A 25,663-nucleotide genomic window follows, 5' to 3' on the forward strand; every position below is an offset into this window, starting at 1 on the left:
TTTAAATACAGTTCCTCATGTTGTGACCCAACCATAAAATTATTTTCTTTGCTATTTCATAACTGTAATGTTGCTACTGTTATGAATTGTAATGTAAATATATGATATGCAGGATGGTCTTAGGCGACCCCTGTGAAAGGGTCCTTCATTGCCAAAGGGGTCGCGACCCACAGGTTGAGAACTGCTGTGCTGGGCATATGTATGAGACTGTCCCGAAAGCTCCAAAAGAGAAGGAAGGATAATTCCAGGCTGAACTATGACCAGCAAGAACACCGAGAAGCTCCAAGAAGTCAATATTAGGGAAAATATAAGCAAAAGCCCGTTCTCCACAAGTGACCAGTGGGAGGCTTAATCCTCTCTCTGGTCCCATGCTTATGATCAACAAATGCAGTCTTAGCAAGACACTAGCTTTTCCCACCCCTAGCTTATGTAGCCTGCATGTCAAGACATCTCCACATTACTCTCCTTGATAAAGAACATGTGGTTCAATTTCACCTACTTGATGGATTTCTGAAAACGAGAAAAATAATTCCAGTCTGTTTGTACAATAAAAAGATTCATTAAATCAGATACCTGCCAAAGAAGGAAAAGAAGTCCACACCCATGTGATATGAGGAAGCAGGAACATAGCTGAGTTCTGTTCTTTTATGCTTTGCTAAGCTCAGTCTCCGATGAGTATTTCTGTTTAGAGAGTTTTGAGTCTTAGTTTTGACTAGGAAGTTAATAACCCCACGGGAGGAAGCAAACTGGAGTGGCTTACCAGAACATTCTGAAATTAGACTGACTAGTTTTCAATCCAAACCCTACCACTTCCTAGTTATCTGACCTCAAACATTCACTTAACCTCAATTTCCTCTCCTTTAAAAATTGGATGCTCTTAATACCTGGCTCTTAGAGTTCATAGTGAGGATTAAATACAATAGTCCATATAAGATATTTAATATAATACTGAGCACATAGGAAAAAACTCAATATGTGTTAGCTGCTAGTATTATTTTCAAGTTGGCAATGGGTATTTCTTGTTTTTATGGTCAGATTCCAATTGGTGATTCCAAAATTTCACTACCTTCCCATTCCAAATCACTGTCCTTGACTCTGAACGTGGGAAGTCAGAGTCATGGAATGGCCTCACAGCGAGTGGTGCTATGTGGACTTGAGTGTGAGCTCCAACAAGGTGCAGAAAAAAGGAAGCCAAGGATTAGACACAAGCATCTTTCCACTGGTCAGAATCAGACCACAGGGCCAAGATTGTCCTGGGAGTAGGACTGTCCTGTTAGTCTGTGAAGCCCCTTGCTCCTTTGATTCCGTTTTTTTGTCTGACTTCAAGTCAAAGGTGCCTCCCTCTTTTGTCAAAATGTCTGTGAATTTTCAGAATATGAGGTGCTGGCTTTGAGAAAATTAATGGCAAAAAGCAGACACTCTCCTTGAAGAATGATGTTTTGTTATAAATAAGGGACCGTGACATTAGATGACAAGTTTTGCTTCTCATGCAGAAATAGACATTGCCAATGACATGATAACCTATCTAGGAATGAGGAAATAGAGTGGATTCTTGTTATTTGTGTTGGTTGTGTTCTATAAAGGCACTGAAAACAGTGAATTAGCAACACTGAACCATTTTTCCCAGGCGAAATGCAGGGTTAGGTTTTTGTGAGCTTCTAGCCATAACATTTTCATCAACCAATCAATACAAAACTCTATTTTACATGTGTTTTTGTTTAAAGAGACATGATTTAATGCATACTGTTGACTCATTAATATTGAACTCATGGCCAACAGCACTATAAGTCATGTTTGAAGCAAGCTTATCTAGTACACATTTTTTTTTTTTCTGTGAGACCCATCACAGCCTTTTGCACTTGGGAACACTAGACAGAACTCAGCACTATTTGGAGAGGGATATATGTATGTTATAACAATATAAATGTAAAACTATTATTTTAACTTACTGTAACCTCAGTTAGAATTTTAACAGTGTTTAATTGGGTAAAACATTTTTAAAGTTCAAATGGAAAGATAGCTGCCTGAATAGCTAAACAATTTTGAAAAGTAGGAATACAGCAGGTGAATTTGCTTATTTAATAAGTAATCAAAATATAAAATTGTATTAGGTATTGTTTGGACATTATACAGAATATTTATGAGAAATAGTCTGACATCCGAGTATATGTGAAAATTAATACATAACAAAAAGATCTTTCAAATACATAGACAAAGTAAGGGTGTGTGTGTTTATTCTAAAATAAAAGATGGTTTTCCTTTTGAAAAGTATGTAAATAAATTATTAAAAATTTCAAGAAAATCTAGGAGACTACATGACAAATTAGAATTTGGGGAAAACTTCTTAACCAAGTTAAGATGTTCAGAAGCTATAACAATATGTATAAGTATTTTAACTACATAGAAATCTAAAACTTTTGTGAGGAATCTTTTGCCATAAATGAAGACAACAGACACATGGTAAGTTTAACTACAAAAATAAGTCAACAAAGATGGCAGATTAAGGGTTTATATAAATAAATTATATATAAAATGTTTTAAAAGTTAATTGGAAAATGATGTGCAAACTAATAAAAAGTGAGGAAATAATTTGAATAGGTATTTCACATAACTGCTTACGGATGCTACGGACGTACAGCTAGAACTTAAGCTGTACATGTAAACTGTACAATGGCAGGGTGAATTTTGGCTTGTTTTGTTCACTGCTATATTCCCTCTTGTAGAACAGTGCATGGGAATATAATAGGCACTCAATATATATTTTTTAAATAAGTGAAAGATCATATACAATACAAGATTCACCAACTCTGAGTAGCCTGGATAATGTAAAGTAACAATGAGTTATAGCGTTGTATCTATTAAACTGGTTACAATTTTTAATAGTTAAGACACCTACTATTATGTTAAGAGAAGGTATTTTCACGCATTGTTTATGAAAACGTGGACTGTTAAAGCTAATTTGAAAGAAACCTGGTTCCATTCATTAAAATGTATAGTAATACACATAGCCTCTAATTCAGCAACCAAATGCTGACACCCCACCTTCCAGGAAGAGAGGAGCCATCTATAAAGACAGACAATCTTACGGATAAGTGTATATGTGCATGTGTTTTCTGTGGATGTGAAGAATGTTCCTTCATGCATCAGATGAAAGAAAAACTATGCTGAGAAGAGCATAATCTAAATCATCCTTATAAAATAAACCATAAAGAGAACTAGGTTGTAAATCAGGAGAAAAGTAAATTGAAGTTTAATAAAGGGAAAAAAATTAACTTAAAAATTAGCATTAACATTTTACCTTTTGACAGGGTTTATTTCTGGAATGTTTCGGAGGATAAAATTGCCCCTAAAGCTTTTCACGATGGCATGTTTATTTTTAAAAATTGCGTTGAATACAATAAGAATTATGTTTTCCAAACAGGAACAAACATTCACATTTGTAAACATAAATAAAACACCATTGCTTAGAAGGTTTAAGTTATGGTTTAGAAATCAGAGAAAAATTAAAGTTGAAAATGTGAATCATTTTGGGAATTTTCCACTGTAGCTGGTGAAAATACATATAAAAAGTACCACTAAGTTAACTACATCAACATTTTTTATATGTCCAACACATTTTGGACACTAGACCATGATAGGAAAATTTTCTGAAAATTACTTCTTTTGGGGCTGAAAAAGGTTAATGTTATCTTAGCAAAACCAATAAGCTTATCTACAAAGATTATGCCCGAGATGGATTAATTTGACATCAGACTTCTTAGAAAACTTATACCCAAAATTACACACTTGGTAGGAACAAGAAACTTCAATTTAAAAATTGTGTTATTTATTGGCATAGGTTTGTGCTAAAAAGTTGAAAATAGGATACATAATGAGCATAGTAGTCAACATTGTAAACAGAATTTTTTTTGCATATCTTGACCCATTAGCTTGCTGTCCTGTATTGAAGCTAGATCCTAATGAGATGGTGAAGGCATTTTTAAACCATTGAAAAAAACAAATTTGTCCATGTCTTCCCAAGAAAATTTCCTTCCTCTGCTCCTCAGTGGAAGAAAAGATCAAAACTTTCTTTGTAGGTTTAATAATAGTCTAAACAAATAAATGATAATCTAACAAAATCTCGTGGATATTTTTAAGCAAAGAAATTCATATTAATTACAAATGTTCATAATTTGATTTTCTCATTCATTTCTAGTGAAAGCCTGTTGTATTACTTTCCTGTGGCTGCTATAACCAAGTATCACACACTTGATGACTTAAAACAGAAATTTGTTCTCTCACAGTCCTCCTGATGGTCAGAATTCTCAAATCAGCCTTACTGGTGTCAAAGGGGCTATGGTCCCTCAGGATGCTCTAGGGAAGACTCTGTTCCTTTCCTCTTTCAGCTTCAGGTGGCTGCAGGCGATCTTGTTTGTGGCTGCATCACTCCAATCTCTGTCTCCGTGGTCACGTGGCCTCCTTCTGTTCTGTGCATCTAATCACCCTTTGCCTCTCTCTCAGACGGCAGAACACTTGCTATGGCATTTAGAGTCTACCCAGGTAATCCAAAATAATCTCCCCATCTCATGATCCGTAGATGAATCATAACCACAATGCACTTTTCCCAAATAGGGTAAATATTTACAGCTTCTGGGTATTAGGACGTGATATCTTTGGAGCCATCATTTAATCCACAGAGTTTGTCTTTCATAAATTTATTTCACAAAGAAAATTCAGGCTCATTTTCCTATGCTGAGGTCAGTTTTGAGAAATAATTTGTTGAACTACATTTCAACATTGGTAAATATTGAATATAAAAAACATACAGTTGCAGACCTTATGAAAATGAAGTAAAATTGATTAGTTCTTTTTCTCAATCAACACTGATAATATGAGTGAAGAAATATACCTGAAAATTGCTGAAATGAAAGGCAAAATAGTACTCAAAACTAAATGTGAAATAATTGGAATACCAGGTTCCCAAAATATCTTTAAGTAATTATTCTAAACATAAAAAGGAACATTAATGGATTCTTTCTATGTTCAAAGTATATTATCTTTGTGGACAGCTGTTTTACATTTTGAAACAGAATATAAAAAAACCCCACATCATTCCCAGTTAACATTTTAAGGATGAATTACTTACTGCCTATCATAACTTTATTATTAGATCTAAATGAATATCTTGATGCAACAGAAAATGTCTAAGGTTTCTAGTTGAAAATCAGTATAATGACAATGAAGAAGGAAAACTCCAGTAGCCAACTGCAAAGAGGCTAGGAAATGGAGGCACACAAAATAGTTGATGCCATTACTGTCTTGTTCAAAGTTGGTGAGCATAGAATTTATTTAAAAATACATCTAAGAATAGATAACTAGGGATGATAGAAAGAGAATAGAGTATAAGTCTCATAAAAATAAACAGAAATTAAGTGATAGGGGAAGAGAATTGGGAGAATGCGTGAGTATGCTATCTTTTAAGGATAAAACAATGTTTAAAGTCAGGGCATATAAAACTGTAAAAAACCTCCCACTGTTTAATATTCTCAAAGGTGTACATTTTAATTTTAGATATATATTTTTTTTTCAGTAAAAACTAACTTTATTTTTTAATATATTTTTTATTGATTAAGGAGAAGAAGGGAGAGGGAGAGAGAGATAGAAACATCAATGATGAGAGAAAATCATTGATTGGCTGTCTTATGCATGCCCCCTATGGTATTTATCCTTCATTGACTGGCTTAGATATATTTTAAGGAACAATACCTATTACAGTGAAAAAGCATTTATCAGAAGTGTTGGCATTTCCTTCAGTGTCACATGCTTCTTTTATGCTTTTAATTCTAGAAATTTAAGGATAATGCGTTTATTTAAAATAACATTTGTTGTATTATCTTATTTTGTAAAATGATTTTGGTTTATGTATATTTATCCATCTATCTTTCCATTTGAGTATATTTCTAAGGAAAATGTTTGGTTTGATTCATCAAAATTAACAATGGTTATTTTCAGATCATGGGATTTAAGAATTTTATTTTTAGTCCTTAGTTTTGCTTGCAATGAATTGTTTAAAATAAGAATGAATCATTTTCACTTCAAAAGCAAGGTCACTGTTTTCCAGAAATGGTGACTTTAAATTTGAAAAGAGTGCACACACATGTGCACATACGTATATAAACAGACACACCTATAGGCATAGTAAATGTGTAGGTTGTTTACTGATACAAAAGGATTTTTGGAGCGTATACGTGAAGTACAGAAGGGTAGCTACAGAAAGCTCTCCTTGGGGATTTTAATGCATATATATGAGTGTGTTTTGTGTTTGTGCATTTTATGTGCTTTATAAGCATTGCAGCTATTTGGAAGATGATCAGAATGTTGAGTGGTTTTCTCTAGATGTTAAATTTATAGGCAAATAGCATTTTTTTCTCACGATTTTTCCAGTTTTTAAAATTAACATGAATTTATTGTGCAATTAAAATATTTTTTGTCCAAAAGCAAAAACAAATGTGTCAACTTGTATTCCTTGGAGACATTCAGGAAAATATCTATGGTTTTTGAGAAGTAATCAGTTTCCTACCTACTTTGTACATAAAAACGTACAGATAAATTAGGTAAATTTACCTGATTTCCTGGTGTCCTAAAATAATGTTTTTACAAAAGCAAGGTGAAGCAAAAATTGCAAATCAAATAAACCTATTAGAACTCTACAGAAAATTTCTATTTTCTTTATGCTTTTCTTATTAGGAAGTGTTTTAGCTAATATGAATAGACAAGGTAATTTTCCCAGCTGTTCAGTGCCAAAAATTTTATGAAATCTCATCAGGCAAACCTATTTGTTCTGCTTTTCACTTCTATTGCACTGTGGTTTGCATTATTATTTACTAACTAGATTACACTCTACTGCTTTCTTCAACTACTTCCCAGCTTTTTTCATGTGAAAGTTTCTTTTCTTTTTTTTTTTCTTTTGTCAAATGCTAGCAATTCATTCATTCGATTTCTGTGTAGAGGGTGAATAGCTACATAGCAATCTGGAAGCCACAGGAGAATGTCAAAGGTTTTTCTTAATCTGTTTTTACAAATGATTAGAATAGCTGAGAAATAAGTCAAGGACAGGAAATCACCTTCTCCAACTAGGAATTTATTGTCCGTTTAGGTCTATGAAACACTTAAACCCAGTGGGGATGATTACATTTTTGTTTAATTTAAATTTAGAAGACTTAGAAGAGACACAATAGAGAAGCATTTAGAGTATTGTATGAACATTTCTAGTTCAGACAACTGGGGTTTTTAATGGAATTTTGCTGTAAAGAGATCTATAAAAATATAGACATGGAAATAATTAGGTAAATTTTATTTCAAATTTGTTTTTTCCCCTTGAAAGATTTTATTTGTGTATTTGTTAAATAATAATTTATTTAAGATGATATTATATGAAGTCAGATATGGCCTTACTTTCCTCACATGTGCCAAAAAGCAGTAATACAGAAATGCATCAAAAAGATATGAGGAAGAGCATTTTATTTCTGTAAGATTGCTTTCCATGGGTGAAAAGTATTCTTGGAATCTAACAATTTTGTTGTTGTTGTTAATGCTCACCCAAGAACATTTTTTGCATTGAATTTTTAGAGACAGTGGAATGGAATGGGGAGAGAGAGAGAGAGAGAGAAGAGACACATTGATTGGTTGCCTCCACAGGTGCCTCATCCTGTGCCAGGATTGAATTTTCAACCTAGGTACATGCCCTTGACTGGGAATGAAATCTGTGACCCTTCGATGCACATGCACAGGCCAACACTCTAATCGCTAGTAACACGGGCCAGGGAGGAATATGACATATATTTAAGTATAAACATATACGCACATTGTCTGCCTTTTAATATTCCCAAAATTGGTAACTCTATGAACTCTAGGCTTAGTATTTTTTCCCCTAAAAGGATTTCTTCAAATCTTCTCAACACCACTTTGCCTCTTGCTATTATTGCCCTTACCAGTTCTAAACCTGCTTTAACCAGCTTTGCACAGGTGTAACCTAAAAACAAACAAACAGACAAACATCTCTTGGACCCACACAATGTACCTATATATCACTTTCTGCCCCAGGGCTTCTCCAACTCAGTGATGTGGGATACCTATGAAAATTCACTGGGCACTTGGTCATGTGCAATGGGAGGTTAATGCCAAAAGGTCAGTCTTGACCAGTTAAGGTGGAATGCAAAGGAATCCAAAAGGTAAATGTGCTCCCCTTTCTTCGCTCAAAGGACAGCTCAGAGACTCATCCAATAATGCTTCCCAGAAGGTCTGATTGGCCCCATGCAATGCTGTCCAATGCAATTGTCTACTGTTCCATCCTTGTTACTTCCCCTTTCTCTTACTCTTGCCCTCTGAAATCACTTGCTAATTAAAGAACCTGCATACAAGACTTTGGCTCAGGCATTGTATTCTGAGAAAACCAGGTTAAAACAGATACCAAAGCACCTCAGAAAACTATTAGAATGGGATTCTGAACTGACAATAAGGGCCAATTGCTGGTTGCAAGTGAGTTTTTCACATATTTGACAAAAAACAATATGATATTACTAATAAATTATATACCAGATATATTTATAATCTATCAATAAAGAAGTGTACCAACAATGCTAGAGAAAACAGTGAGCTGCCTTTCTATCTTCTCTGTGCAAAATATTACAGAACTGTCATATAAAGAAGCATCCCAAGTATGCAGTCATAAAAAGTAAGATTAATATTATGTTAGAGATGTAGTTGAACATAGATATTATGCTTTTTTTTCAATTTTTTTGTTACATAGTGATTCTATTTCAGGGATTGGTAAGTAACTTGAGATGGTCTAATTTGAATCTCAGATTTAATTATAATGATGTCATTTTTGCTGAATTCAAACCAGCAAGAATATTGCCTCAGGGGCTGTAAGTTAACTATCTTGCAACTATGTGGGGTCGTTAGGTAATGAAGCCAATACCAAGCAGGCAATGCCCAAAAAGTAATGCATCAAAAAGCCCACGTGTGTCTGCGCTACACCCACAGGGTTGCTTTAACACTGAAGCCTCCACCCGCAAGCCCACCTGCCTCCAGGAGCTGGCAGGAGGTTGAAAGCCGCCGCGTGGATAAGGCCGGTGCCCGGCGACCTGGCAGGTGTCAGCAGTTTCTCCGTCTGAGCCTCGGGTGTGGGGAGATGACGGCATTGGCAGCGGCTTCAGAGCTTGTTGTTATTTTGTTTTATTTTTTATCTCCTTTTCCCTTTAAACCTCTCTAGGTTGTGTGCGTTGGAGAGAGGAGCAGTCTTTGCAGCCTCCTCAGCTGAGAGCACGCCTTCGATCTGGGTTCACACGGGGCCGGACAGAGTCCTGTTTAGAAACACGTGTAGATCTTGCATTATTTGCACTATTACCAATAAAGAGGGTTTTACATTCTGGCACATAAATATGTTTCCTGCTTATCCATGAGGACAGGAGGCCGAGGGCAGCCACAGGCACATGCACAGTTCTTCACTCACTCACAAGGCCTCCGTCCAAGGGCGGTGGTGCAGGTGCTTGGCACACGGAGGGGGCTGGGGAGCAGGGTCGGGCAGCAAACGCAGAACATGGCCATCTGCAGCCCTGCTTTCCCCAGACCTTCTGTCTCAGTCCAACTCTTCCCGCTCAGGGTCTGTAGCGTCTTCCTCCTGAGGCAGATCCAGGCATCTGTGGGACAGGATGTTTATCACACGCTGTTTCTCCGTGTGGGTGGGCAGGGGTGGGGGGTGGGGAGGTGGCTGCAGAGTTCCTGAATCAGGCTTCCTTCAGCACTGTGGTGGGGACGGGGCGGGGGGACAGCATGAAGGTGCAAACACAACTTGTGCAGACTCCTCCCTGAGTGCCTTCTGTATACCTTCTATAAACCTGGGGCATCTGCCCTCAGAAGGGGTGCCGACAGTTCATTCGTGTGCTCCCTGTGTCTGCGACCAGCAGGTGGGGGTGAGGGGCGATGGGCCAGGGGGAGGGGCTGTGAGAGGTTGGGGGCGGGGGGCTGATCCCGTGGATCAGGCTGGTTGGCTGCTGCAGTATGTGTCATGGCCAGGGGTTGTCTGGTTGTTCTGGTTGTTCCGCCGTAATAGTCGCTGGGCTTATATATATATAGATTTGTACATGTGTGTGTGTGTATGTGTGCATACACACACAGAGAGAAAGACAGATATACACACACTCATTTGAGAATGCAGAAGGTAGATTTATAATAGGCCTGAATCCTATGTAACAGCCACAGGGCTTAATATCCCTTCCAAACCCATTTGATCTTAGAGTAGAGCAATTAGACAAACCAATGACAGAAAAAAGAGGAATGTATGCTCTGAATGCAATCAGCAAGTACCTCTATTATTTATGTTGAAGCATTTTGTTTCTATATACATTATAGAAAAATGCTTATACTATCTTGGCTTAACATTTGTGATGAGAATAGCTCAACATTGGAGTTAAGAAGTCAAAAAACATCCTAGGGTAAAAGGATTCAGAATGAAGCACAAGTGACCCCCTCAGTGATTGTGGATATCAGGGGAATAGAGTACCTTAGAAAAGGAGATTAACTGCCTATAAATACAAATTGACTATAATTCAGGGAAGTGGGAATCCACCCCATCTCTATTATAGCTAAACAAAATTTCTGTGACTTTTTCTGGCATACCTATACTTAATAAATATCCTAAATTTGAAAATAAGATAAAAGAGAGTAAAAGATATTTTTCCAATGACATACTTGAAACTGGGACATTTTGTTAACAAGTCCATCCTTGGATGATTTGATTCTCTTGGAGAATATAGTGCTGAAGCTACATGTTACTTAGAGATCTTTTTCCCATAGAAAAGGTCACCCCAAAGTTTAGTCTTATTGTCCCTATTGGACCTGAATAAGCTTTGTAACTTACCTAGACAACTAATGTTCATGTTTTAAAAATGTCTATATAATTAGCTCCTCAAATGGTTTTGAACCAGTTTTACCACCCTACTAGTCACACAATTAGTGAGTTAACAATCATTAGCTACATGTCTTTTGTGTAAAAGACGTTTTTATTTTTTTTAAAGTAATCCTTTGACAGACTCCATGCTCATTTCTGCTTATTTAGCACATCAGTTTTAAGCCATTAATAAATACATTTTGATATTCTCTTTTCTTTTTTGACTACATGAAAAAAAAAGCTTGTTTTTATTGTTTTCCTTTAAAAGATTAGAGCTACTTTACTTCTTTTGGATGAGTGGACTTTATAAGCTGGTTCTTCCATCTAACAGAGCTGTTCTCTTCTTGTTGAGAGTGGTTAAGTTTCACAAGCAGTGTCTACACTTATACAATAGAGTTTGACGCGTCATATGATCCTAATGGTCCTCAGGCACAAGCTGTAGATGTTGGCGGCTTCCGGTGTTTGGATACCCTCAGCTTCTCCTCCCCACCTCTCCACCTTGGCATTCGTTTTCAGCTTTTTAAACCAGTAGGCAGCTCAAGGAAGTGAATTAGTAAGTATTTAAACCGCTTCTTTCTAGAAATTATGAAAGCAGTGTGAGATAGGACTGGGCACCAACATGGGTGAGTTGTTACTGAGGCGGCAGGCCCAAGGGGGTGGTAATAACAGTGTCTTCTAAAGCCATCTCTTTGGCGCCTCTGTACCTGTGAAGCCAGTACACCATCTGGCGGTTAGGCACGGTGCCATTTCAACAGATGGGACGGAGTAGAGGAGGCTCTGAGACCATGTATTCCTATCAACCACGGTGTTGGGTTTTCAGTAGAAATATTCAACCCACTCTTTTTCACCTCATCTTTCAGTTCTTCAGTAGAAGATGATATTTCTTTCCTTAAGTGGGGAAAAGACAAGAAATGGGTTCTCTTGGGAATCTGGCGTTATCAGAGTATGAGCCGTTGCCAAATCTTACACATGCTACATTATTCACACAGCTTAGCGAACTGGCTCTTTTTTAAAATGTTCCTTTCAAATCAGTTTATAACAGCCTAGTTTGAGCCTCATAATTTGGTACGTGTATGGAATCTTGGGATGTGATTTAGAAACAAAACAGATTGAGTCATATTTTTCCCCTTTTGATGTCCTAGAAAGCACTTGAATTGAGAAGGAGAAAACTATCAGTCATTATCCATTTGGAAGATTTTTAGTGGGCGCTTAATTTAGGCATAATGGTATGTTGTGATTCAAAGAAGTAAATTACACAGTTCTTGCCCTCAAGAAATGCGTCAGCTTGTTGGGGAGATAAAACGCATACCTAAGATGGCATTTCTTTTTGCATTGTAAAAGTAATTAATAACTAGAACAGAGCATTTGGAAAATACAGACATGTGGAAGAAAATTAAAATCATCCATAGCCTCATCATATAAACTTGGGAAATACTAACACTAAACAAATGGTAAAATATAATTTAAAAATAGAGAATTATTAACTCAAAGTCAAGAGATTTGTTAGGGGAAAGTAAGGGAATTTAATATGAGACTATTACACAGAGGGTTTTGAAAGTATATGTAATCTTATTTTCTAAAGTTCTGTTATGTGTTCACTTTACTATTTATATTATACACAATTTTACAGAATTTCTGTATGTATAATACTGCCACAATTGGAAAAAAATTTAGTTCTTTTTTAAAATATATTTTATTGATTTTTTACAGAGAGGAAGGGAGAGGGATAGAGAGTTAGAAACATCGATGAGAGAGAAACATCGATCAGCTGCCTCCTGCACACCTCCTACTGGGGATGTGCCCACAACCCAGGTACATGCCCTTGACTGGAATCGAACCTAGGACCTTTCAGTCCGCAGGCTGACGCTCTATCCACTGAGCCAAACCGGTTTCGGCTAGTTCTTTATTAAAATAAATTAAACTAATGGTTTTGTATAATGCTATTTCAAATAATAAATAATATAAAGATATATGAATCATGAGAATCTCTCCAAGAAGCTAAACTTAGATGCATAGACTCAGGTTGCCACTGCTACCACTGATATGATATGAGTCTTGGACATATCATTTAAACTTCCTAATATCAACAGTCTTATTTTTAACCTAAGAATAATTCACAACTATTACTTTACCATAGAATTGTTGTCAGGTCCAAATGAGCTACTGAATGTAATGGGGCCACATATAGTTCAAATGTAGAGTTTTGAAAAATTTAAATACATACATTTTAAATTTTAGAATATGAATTATGCAGTTAAATTCTATAATACTGGAAACAATGTTTGTTTGCAAACTTTTGGGTAAAGCTTCAAATATAAGTCACAATATGCCAGGAACTTTCAGCAGTTGCAATTTTCTCTAAAATTTTTAAGTGTCAAAGGCAAGTTGTTTAATAAAAAATAGCTTTTCACCATACGACTTCCTCAATATCATGCAGGTTGATGCAGCCACTGTGGAAAACAGTATGGAGGTTCCCCAGAGAATTAAAAATGGAACTGCCTTATGATCCAATGATTCCACTTCTGGGTATTTATCTGACGAAACCCAAAACACCAATTTTGAAAGAATATATGAACCCCTATGCTCATTGCAATGTTGTTTACAATTGCCAAGATATGGAAGCAACCTAAGTGCCCATCAATAGACGATTGTATAAAAAAGGTGTGGTACATATATACAAAGGAATACTGCATGGCCATAAAAAAACAGAATTTTACCATTTGGAATAGCATAGATAGATCTAGAGGGTATTATGCTAAATGAAATAAGTCAGTCATAAAAAGACAAATACTATATGTTTTCACTTTATGTGGAATCTAAAGAACAATATAAATGAACAAACAAAACAGAAACAGACTCATAGATATAGAAAAGAGACTGATGGTCTCCAGAGGGGAGAAGGGTGGAGGGATTGGGTGAAAAAGGTTAAGGTATAGGGAAGTACAGATTGTTAATTACAAAATATTCATTGGGATGTAAAGTACAGCATAGGCAATACAGTCAATCTATTGTAATAGCTGGTGCCAGTTGGGTACTGGAAATATGAAGGGGAACGCTTTGTAAAGTACATGATTGCCTAACCAGTATGCTGTACACTTGAAACTATTACAAAATAATATTGAATGTAAGCTGTAATTTTTAAAAATTGAATGATAAATTAAATTGAATTAAAAATTAAATAAAATCAGCCAAAAAAAGAAAAGACTCTCTTAATATCTTTAGGGCAAAACAAATGTCTGAGAATTATAGCCGATCAATATACCTAATGGCTATTTTGCTAAAAATCAATTTCTTGTGAACTACTTCACTAATGGATCAATTTTCAAAGTAAAAATTCACTAAATTGCTCAAATATTCCAATTTGCTAGTGAATTGTTTTGATAAATATTAATATTTTCCTCATATGATTATATACATGAATATTATAGCATTAGTTTAAAGAATGTTTAATTCATTGAAAATCAACTGAAATTAAGTGCTTTAATTTTCTTGAATTCTGACATAGTCTTTTCTATAGCAAATATAATTTAAATTATATGGAATATTCAAGAGTTGAAAATAATATTTATTCAGTACAGTTAATAAATAATATTTTCAAATGTTTCTGAAAATAAGGTAAATTTGGTCAATTAGGTGAATTTTGGCAAATGGGTTAGTTACTAAATTGGTATTTTGAAGACTCACTTTTTTAGATGAATTAGCCTGCTTCTTTATGGAAGGACTGGAATGAACACAGTATGTTTTATAGCAGGATAGAAAGACCTGGAAAGGAAATCAGTATATGGGAGAGGGGAGTTATAGAGAAAGGACATTTGAAAGGTTTAGTAGGATGGATATTGAGCTAAACCACAGGATTATATTGTCAGTCAGACTCACACAAATTAGATTTTAACCAGTAGCAAGTTTTACTAATAATTTCAAGAATACAGGTAACATATAAGATCTAGATGAAGAAGAGAGAAGAAACATTCCGTATGATTCTTTGTGTCCTTCTTTGGGCATTGGGTATGCACACCTGGCCCAGAATAATAAATGAGTCTCTCAATGAAGTTTGTAGGCACATTTATACAGTAGAGAATGTTTAAGTTATGGACCAACTCCATTCAATACCGGCAGAGATTTGTTTGATTTACGTGGCATATTCCAGGGATCATGACTCAAAACCCGTAGGTCCTGGGTTTATTTACTGCAGGAAATCCTTTGCCTAAGGATATCTTACAAAGGGCATTCTGTAGATTAGGTATTATCCTCCTGACAAATCTCATCAATGCCTGTTTAGAGCCATGCACTGCTTAAGTAGGAGGATAGTTCTGAGAAATGCAGCCTTTTTTATTTTAATATTTTTATTTCCCCATCACTATTTATCCCCTCTATGCCCTCTTCCACCTCCATCAACCCCCTCTCCCCTCCATTCCCACACTATTGTCCATGTCCATGAGTTCTCTCTCTTTTTTGCTCAATCCCTCCATCCCCAGCATCCTTAGGTGATTTGGTCATTGTGCGAACATCATAGAGTATAATTACACAGACCAAGATGGTACAACCTACTACACACATAGGCTATATGATATAGTTTACTGTTTCTAGGCTACAGAATGTTACTGCCCAAAACAACATGAGATTAAATCAGCACAAGAGAAAATGATACAGTCAAGAGACGCAGTAAACATGATTTATATGAGGCTGCTGCCAGCATAACAGGGCATAGTGTTTTACAGCAAACTGTTTTTTTAATAAATAGAAAGAGTATGCTTTCAAATAGCAATAAAAAGTATAGTATAGTAAATGCATAAGCCAGTAACAGTTGTTTATTATCATTACCAAGTATTATGTATCTATATAATTGTGTGTGCTATTCTCTTATATGGTTGGCAGCACAGTTGCTTGCTTACACCAGCATCATCACAAACACGTGAGTAAATGCATTGCACTGTATAAGGCATTTTAATGGATTTAGTGTCACTAGGTGATAGAAATTTTTCGGCTTTATTAAAATCTTATGGGACCACCATCCTATATGGGAGCTGTCATTGACCAAAATGTTGTTATGTGAGGCATGGCTGTGCATATAGGTGCAGTTGACAGGCTTCAGGCCAGACCATTGGCTTTCTGTCCTTCCTTCTGACACTGGACATGCACATCTCGCCCACATGCACTTGGGGTAGTCCACTAAAAAGGGAGGAAATGATAGTAAGCCATTTGAATCCTTCCATTCAGAAATTGGGGTGGATTTAAAGATACAATATTGTAAATTATGCAAAGTAAAAAGCAAACACACAGAAAAGAAAAATGGAAAATCAGGACAATTAGAAGCTCAAAAAATGTATCAAAATCATAGTGATTAGGAGCTCCTCAGAGAACAATATTTATGTACCCATAACAATTTAAACATATTGGTTATAAGAAAGAATGTAAATGTGTAAATACACATGATATAATTTTGGAATTAAACGGTAGATGAGTTGAAAGAGTTTGAATGATAAAATATTTATCTTATGCAATAAAGTCAAAAGCTATTCTCCATATTAGGAAAACAAAGAATAAAGAAAATATTGTACTATTTTAAGTTATAAGGTGAAGAAATTTTGATCTAAAATTAGCAATAAAACTCAGTTGAGCCTTAACTGGTTTGGCTCAGTGAATAGAGCATTTTAATAAAATATATTTTTTAGAAAACCTCAGTTGAGAGGATAGATTGGGTGGCAGAGAGATAAGGGGTATAAATTCATGTACCTTTTAAAAATCCTTTAATTTTACAACAGTTTAGATTTACAGAATTGTGAAGATAATGCAGAGTTCCTATACACCCCACACCCAGTTTTCTCTATTGTTAACAACTATGTCAGTATGGTATGGTAAGTCAAATGAACTAATATTCGTATGTTAAGTCCATACTTTATTAAGATTTCCTTAGTTTTTCCCTAGTGCCCTTTTCCTTTCTTTTAAAAAAATATTTCATCTATTTATTTATTTATTTATTTATTTTATTATCTATCTATCTATCTATCTATTTAGTTAGTTAGTTAATCCTCACCCGAGGATATTTTCTATTGATTTTTAGAGATAGTGGAAGGGAGGGGGAGAGACAGAGAGAGAGAAATATTGATGTGAGACACGTCAATTGGTTACCTCCTGCACACACCCGGGCAGGGGCCAGGGATTGAGCCTGCAACCGAGGTACATGCCCTTGATAGGAATCAAACCTGAGATTTTTGGTCCAAGGACCAATGCTCTAACCACTGAGAAAACTGGCTAGGGCTCCTCGTGTTCATTTTATGCTATAGGATGTCATCTAGGATACCACATCATATTTAGTCATCACATTTCCTCAGGCTGCTCTTGAATGTGAATTTCTCAGGTTTTGTTTTTGATGTCTTTAAGAGTTTTGAAGAGTATGAGTTAGGTATTTTGTGGAATGTCCCTTAAGTGGAATTTGTTTGATGTTTCTTTCATGATCAGACTGGCTATAGGAGGAGGACTACAGAGGTAATGTGCCATTTTCAACACATCATACATATCAAGGTACATACTAGGAACATAGGTTGTCACCACTGAAGTTGGCCTGTCATGTTACTCCACTGTAAAGCCACGGTCTTCCTCTCCCTGTCCTTACTGTCCTCTTCATAAATAAGTCACCATGTGCAGCTCATGCTTAAGAAGCTGGGAGTTACGTTCCCTCCTCTCCTTGATGGAAAAGCTACATAAAATATTTCTAATTCTTTTTATTCTTTGTATTTCTGTATTCTTTTGAAGTGTTGCCTTTTCTTTTCTTTTTTCTTATTCATTTTTTAATAGTCAACCCTCATCCACATGTAGTTTCCACTCTAGATTGTCTTGGGGAAGATTTAAAAATATATATTTTTTATTGATTTTGAGAGAGAGAGAGAGAGAGAGAGAGAGAGATTCCCCACACTGGGGATCTAGCCTACAACCAGGGCATGTACCCTGATGGGGCATCAAACCAGCAACCCTTTAGTGCACGGGATGAAGCCCAGCCAACGGAGCTACACGGGCCAGGGCTGAAGTACAGTCTCTCAAGAATGTCATGTAGTTGGAATCATACAGTGTGTAGCCTTTTCAGATTGGCTTCTTTCACTTAGTGATATGCATTCAAGATTCACTTATGTCTGCTTGTGATTTGATAGCTTTTTTCTTTTTATCTTCTGTACCACAGTGTTTTTAATCCATTCACGTATTAAAAGATGTCTTAGTTGCTCTAGTTGGGCCAATCAAAAATCAAATACAGATGCTGTAAACATTGACATGCGGGTTTTTGTGTGGACATAAATTCATGTTTTCAAATTAGTTGGGTAAATGCCTAGAAACACAATGGTACTATTTCCTGGTGAGACTATGCTTAGCTTTGTAAGAAACTGCCAAATTATCTTCCAAAGTGGCTGTACCATTTTGTATTTCTATTTTTGTATTTGTATTTCTAATTAGAGTTCCTGTGGTTCTGCATCCTCACAGCAATTGATATTAGCAGGTGTTTTTCTTTTTTTGTTTGTTTGTCTTCTGGATTTTAGCCACTCTAATAGGTGTATAATGGTTTATAGAGGACAATTTTGTACTGGTTTCAAAAATTCAAAATGTGAATACCATTTGACACATCTAGAGATGTGCTTGCAAACATATATAAATGTCTTTAGAAGTATGCTCCTAAAGCAAGTCATAGCACTACCTATTTGAGTAGGGTTCCATTTGCATAAAAATATATATGTAAATGCATAGGTCATATCACTAAGGGGATAGAAGAAATCAGTACCAGTGATTTCCTCTGGAGAAAGAAATTGAGAGGATTTAAGTTGGAGTTGTGATGAGAAATGTAGCAAGGTAGAGACAGTTACTTATTATCTTTCACCTCCTTGCAAGTGTCTCAGTTTAACAATTATGTATTGTCTTTTTTTAAAAAAAATATATTTTATTGATTTTTTACAGAGAGGAAAGGAGCGAGATAGAGATAGAGAGTTAGAAACATCAATCAGCTGCCTCCTGCACATCCCCCACTGGGGAAGTGCACGCAACCCAGGTACATGCCCTTGACCGGAACCGAACCTGGGACCTTTCAGTCCGCAGGCCGACGCTCTATCCACTGAGCCAAACCGGTTTTGGCATGTATTGTCTTTTTAATTAAAAAATTCAAATGCTTCACATTGGCTATAACTTCTAAAAATAAAAACTTCTTCATATGACCTGAAATAATGGATTGAGATTATTGCAAAAAAAAAAAGAATCACAATTCACCATTTACATTTAAAAAATTAATTTGAAGTGTGCTCAGAAATCAAATTATGATTTTAATAAAATTCATGTTAAAATGATAAATGGCAATATTTTTAAAAAGTATAGCATCTTTTTAGCTTCTGAGACTCTCCCACCTTTACCCAGAAGTTCCTTTTAATATCTGTGATGAGTTCCAAATCAGACCTGTCATGTTTAAAGTTTGGAAAGCATTTGAAAATTGTTGAATAAATGGTTTAACATGCAGATGAGTTTTGAGAAAGCTGACCCAATCTACTGAATGCAAAGAATTCAGTATAAAGTACTTTATAAGAAAGTAGATTTGGAAAATCTCTTTAAGGAAACATTAAAGCAATTTGATCCATTAAGGAAACTTTAGACCATATCAGTCAGTGATCTATTTGGCAAACTGACATGTTCATGTATTTTTAATAGAGGTTACATGTACAAGGACTCACGGATTTCCGCTTTTCAGATGAGCTCAACATATTTAATTCTTGGTTTCCTGCACTGACTCTTCCATCAAGGTCAATTATAAGAGAAACCAGCCAAAGATGAGAGGTTAGTCTCAGAGGGATTTAATGAGTTGCTTTTTAAAGATTTAGGATTTCAGGCAGTAGTAAATATTAAAGCTTAGTGAGCATCTCAAAATTCTGCCCATTGCACCCAGCAGCCCTTACTGAGTTCTGGACATAGTTGACACAGGCAAGGGAATTCAAATTATTCCAGCTCGAACCTGCACACTGATTTCCACACAGCACTTTTTGTGCTGCAGTACTCGTAAAAAGTGGGACTTTGTAAGTGAAAGCAATGCTAACAATTAAAAATAATAAATAAATAAATATACATATAAATAAGCAACAATTACTAATCTTTCTTTCTTTCTTTCTTTCTTGCCACCAATTTTCTGAGAAAGATAGCTTTTCAAGTTGCAGTGGCACCTAATAAACCTGATAAAATGAAAATGTCACTTTCTAATTACAATTTCCTGCATGGAAGCTCCACATAATTTCAACATCTGAGGTTTAATACTTACAGAAAGCATCGAAGAAGTAAGTAGCATGTTTTTTTCATCCAATCTGTTCCTAAGAAGCTTACAATGTTGGTATCTGACATTCTCAAGTTGAAAGCTAAAGCCAGATCAAATTTTTCAGTGTTACATGACCTTAATCATCACACAATCCTGGTAGATTTAAAAGATAGCAATCCCTTTTGAATTTTCTTCTTCTAAATGCTAGAATCTTAATTGTTTATAGAATTAAACTAATAGTGGAATGACTTACTTAGAAATGAGACTGTGATAGGAACACTAAAGGAGAAGCCATGCAGGATTACATAGCAGGGTTCAGTCAACTGTTGGGAAATGCAGGAATTGGATTTATGTCTTGCCCATCTCAGATGGAGGCATGTCCTCTAGCCCCATCAAAATGTTGGTCAGGCCTGGCCAGTGTTATTCACTGGCTGAACTTCAACCGATGAACACAGAGGTCATGGTTCAATTCCTGGTCAGGGCACATGCCCTGGTTGTGGGCTCCATCCTCAGTAGAGGGCGTGCAGTAGGCAAACAATCAATGATTCTCTCTCATTATTGATGTTTCTATCTCTCCCTCTCCCTTCCTCTCTCTGAAATCAATAAAAACACCTTAAAAACAAAAACAAAAAATATTGGTCGGTTTTAAAGATCATGATTGAGTTCGGGGAAGGGACCAGGAGAAATGTGACTATAAATCACTTCTGGAATACGAAAATGCTTTACCTTAGCTGAAGCAGTTTTGTACAACCATAAGTAATGTGACTGTCTTTACAGACACACATCCAGACTAGAATGAGCAAGCATCATTGGCGTGTGACACCAGGAAAGTTGTGGTTGGGGTGTGGGCTGAGAAATGACTCAGGAACCTTTGCCTGCCTGGGCAATCCTGGCCTGACTCTGTCAGGAATTCTCTGTCAGGAATGCTACATTTATTGAACACTTACTACACAACTAAGCACTTTATATACATTGTCTGATGTAATCCTCAGATGAGGAAATGTAGTTTTCAAATTTGCTCATAAAACTTAGATAATTTGCCGGGAATGACTCATCCGGAATGTTGGGGGTCCAGGCAAAGGCATAAGGTCTATCTGCTCCAAGTTGTACTTTTTTCATTATTGTGCTTTGTCTTTCTACTACGATCATTCAGTTTTTTAAAAAAATATTTTATTGAGCAGCATTTTAAGATTGCATATTCTAACTTACATGTATGCTGACCAGCAGCTCCTAAATAGATGCAGCATACCTAGCCTTGACCACTATGGGTTTATTCTAACTCACTTGTTTTTATATTTATGATTAGGTTTCTATTTGGGGGACAAATAGCTTAAATAATGAAAAGTAGTATTTAACTCCACCAACAACTGAAAAGTGTCTTTATTCAAGTAAGATATGTATTTATATAATCTAAATATTAATGGCAAGGTGCCTTAGTTTGGATTCCTCCAAAGCAAAACCTAAGGTGAGGATTCAGTACAAGGAATTAGTTTGGAAGGTGTAAGAAATACCAGTAAGGGAGTAAGGAATTGACACCAGGAAAGGAAGGGGCCAATAAAGGATGAGGTATTAGCCATCTACCATGGTGAGTGAATGGAGTTAATCCTGAAGGGAGATGCTTCAATTTATCTCAATTTACCTCTAAATTGAGGCACTGGAGCTGCATATTTACACAACTCCTGAGTCATAGGTGGGGGCTAGTTCTTCGGGAATGACTTCCCTGTTGACTCAAGCTGCCCTGTGTTGGGAGTGGGTGCCCGTGGGCACAGAGACGCAGATATTGGCAGTTGGATGTTAGCTGAATGTTCTGAAGGATATGGGCAGGGCAAGGACAACCTCTGCTCCTAAAGGAAATTATTTTTTTTTCATGTGCTAATTATAGGACCTATATTTGATTAACAGACCATAACTGTGAAAATAACAATCAACTGAGCCCTGGCTGGTGTGCCTCAGTTGATTGGAGCATTGTCTGGTATACCATACAGAGCAAGCGTGTCAAACTCAAAGCCTAACACAGGCCAAATAAATGAGCCATGAGTTCGATGTGCTTGCACTAGAGAGTGGTGGGTTTGTTTCCAGGTCAGGGCACATATTTGGGCTCTGGGTTCAATCCCTGATTCGGGTGCATGTGGGAAGCAACTGATGGATAATTCTCTCTCTCACTCTTGCTCTCTCTCTCCCTTCCTCTCTCTAAAAATCAATTGAAAACAAAAAGAAAATAATCATCAGTTGAAATTTAGAAGGTTAAATTAGAAAGAAACTGATTGGGTTTCTGAAGTGGATAAAGGCAGGGGACATTCCATTCCATTCCAGATATATGGGTGCAGCAGCTTTACCAAACCAGAACCATGGGAAATTAGCCTCTGATTGACAAAGCCATAGACCTTCTTCAGAATTTAAATACTGTACCCAACCCCTTCAGGTCAGATATTTGATTTTTGTAAAAGAAAGAGAGACAGAGACAGAGAGAGATGATAAAAGTCTTAGAAGTATTTGTAGAAAGAGAGACAGAGAGAGAGAGAGAGAGATGATAAAAGTCTTAGAAGTATTTGTTTGTGGGCTGTTGCAGCACCGAACACACTAGACAGGATGTCTACTGGCTAGTGGAATCAAGGCAGAAAAAAATAAAAGAAAAATACTTGTGAGAAAATATTAACTCTAATGCCAGCAGATAAACAAGGACACCTTAGAAGAGAGGAAGTTTACTCACCTGTACTGGAGAGGTAACTAAAGAGAATGGAGTCAAGGGCTGATGCAGTGCAGTGTGAAGGGAAACTGTGCATTTCTGCACCCCCAGCTGCTTTCTTTGCTTCTCATATCCAGCTACTCTGCCTTCCATGTTCTGGATCAAATACAGTAACCATGCTCCCACCTCAGGGCCTTTGCCCCTGCCGTTCTCACTGCCGGGTCACTCTTCCCCTAGACCCTCCCTGCTCATTTCTCCACCTCCCGCACATCTTTGCTCAAATGGAAGCTTCTCCAGAGGCTGTTTTTGATTACCTCTTTTGAAATGAATACTTCTGGCATTCCCTGGCCAGGCTAATTTCCTCAAAAGTACTTAGTACTTTCGAGCATCCTATATAATATCCTATATAATAAAGAGGTAATATGCAAATTGGCCATCACACCCTTGCACAAGATGGCCATGTGGGTACAAGATGTCCACCATAAGATGGCTAGCAGGGGAGGGCTGTTGGGGGGGACCAGGCCTGAAGGGGATGGCAATTAGGGGTGGCCAGGCCGGCAGGGGAGGGCAGTTGGGGGGCAGAGGGACCGGGCCTTCAGGGGAGGGAAGTTGGGGGCAATTGGGCCAGCATAATACTTCTGGCATTCCCTGACCCTCATCCTGGGCTTATTTCCTCAAAAGTACTTAGTACCTTCAAACATCCAATATAATAAAGAGGTAACATGCAAATTGGCCATCACACCCTTGCACAAGATGGCCATGTGGGTACAAGATGTCCACCATAAGATGGCTAGCAGGGGAGGGCTGTTGGGGGGGACCAGGCCTGAAGGGGATGGCAATTAGGGGTGGCCAGGCCGGCAGGGGAGGGCAGTTGGGGGGTGGGGGCACCGGGTCTTCAGGGGAGGGAAGTTGGGGGCAATTGGGCCAGCAGAGGAGCAGTTAGCTGTAGATCAGGCTGGCAGGGGAGTGGTTAGGGGTGATCAGGCTGGCAGGCAGAAGTGGTTAGGACAATCAGGTAGGCAGGCAGGTGAGTGGTTGGGAGCCAGCAGTTCTGGATTGCAAGAGGGATGTCCGACTGCTTATTTAAGCCTGATCCCTGCACAAATTTTGTGTACTGGGCCTCTAGTATAATATGTAATACAAATTTATTTTCAAGCATCTAACCCTGTTCACATAATTGAAGGGTGCGTGAATGTTTGCCTGTTGTGTTTAATGCTATATGCCCAGCACCAAGCACATTGCCTGACATATAGCAGGCCCTTGGTGAGTATTAGCTAAATGAATGTCCTAATTAGCAAGGATTTAATTGTGAACATCGGAACACTTCGTGTTCTTAGTGAGAGGGAACTGGAGCCTAAATAAGATTCAGTTCATTGAACACAGGCAACAACTTTCAGGTATCAGAACAGACAGACTGATTTGAATCATGTATAGCCTAAGGCAAAATGACCTATCTCCCAGGCCTGGTTCCCTTTGTATAGAATAGGTTAATTCATCCTTACATTACAGATTACTACCATAGTTACTGAGGTAACAAATGCACTGTCAGTGTGGTCTGCTGAGGATTCAAAAATTAGTAGCCATCATTATGATTAATATTAATAATGTATCTTGTTACTAATCATATGTTGATGTCATTATTTTGGTTCTTCTCAAACAATCCCTCTTGTTAGTTTTCAAGTTCTGAGTTCAGAGTTTGTTGATTTTGGAAAGGCTGAGGGGCGCCAATCATTGGGAAAGAAGGCCTTATAACAGCCAAGGACTGTTACTTAACGAGCACCCTGATAAAGACTTTAGACAAAGAATCCCAGGGCAGGGCCTGATCTCAGCATCTTTTCCAAGGTTTACAAAGCATGATGCTAGAAACCTTGTACTTTCAGATCGCTTGCGGTCTGCCGGGCCACCATTCAGCCACTCTGCTCTTTCCCCTTTCCCCCTCCCCTCCTCCCCACTAAGCAAGGGTGACTTTCCTTCTGAGACTTAGGGGACTGCAGAGGCATCAGCCAGATGAAGGCTCAGCCTTCTTGCAATCAAGGAAACAGGTTCCTAGCACTCTCTGGCCTGGAAGTCATTCACTAGAGCTGCCAAATCTTCTTTGGACTGTGGAGCAATTATTTTGGTTTCTAAATCCTGCTTGACTCCATTGAACAAAGAATCTGGCTTATTGACAATAACATTCTTAGGCAAATAGGAAACAATGTCAGTAGGAATTTTTAAAATGTGATTGGCAGTGAAAACCCTGCCTTTGGAAAAATAATAGCCATTTCACTGGCCTGAGTTCCTTAGGCCATGTAGGTCACTGTGTGCCACTGTACTAAAATTGTTCTTCTACAAATTGGCGCTGGCAGCTAGCCATCAAACCTAGCTGTTTGAAATGTTTCAGGCAAAAGACCTGCCTTGGAATCTCGCCCACATACCAGCACATATCTTGATCTTGAGAAAACATTTCCCGATATCAGGAACGTTTCCATTGTTCCTTGCAATGGCCCCCAGAGGACGCATAGGGTTCTCTAGACCTCTTGACGCCCACGTAAGCTTCCCATGCTGAGTGCTGGCAGCTCAGCACTGAGCTGCATTCACTAAGGAGTGTGATTGGATCACTTGTTCCACAGACATTTTTGCTTGCTAATATTTTAAGGGTGAAGAAGGGCATGAGAATTTTGCTGCATTGAGTGGAAACTTAGGCCTGGGGTTCTAGCCTGCTCTGTCATCATAACGATGTCATCAATATAACATTGTCCCTAATGCATCCTGGATGAGGCACTAATTGCTGGGG

The sequence above is a fragment of the Myotis davidii genome, unplaced genomic scaffold, assembly GCF_000327345.1.
Source record: "Myotis davidii unplaced genomic scaffold, ASM32734v1 scaffold753, whole genome shotgun sequence".
NCBI classification, from domain to species: domain Eukaryota; kingdom Metazoa; phylum Chordata; class Mammalia; order Chiroptera; family Vespertilionidae; genus Myotis; species Myotis davidii.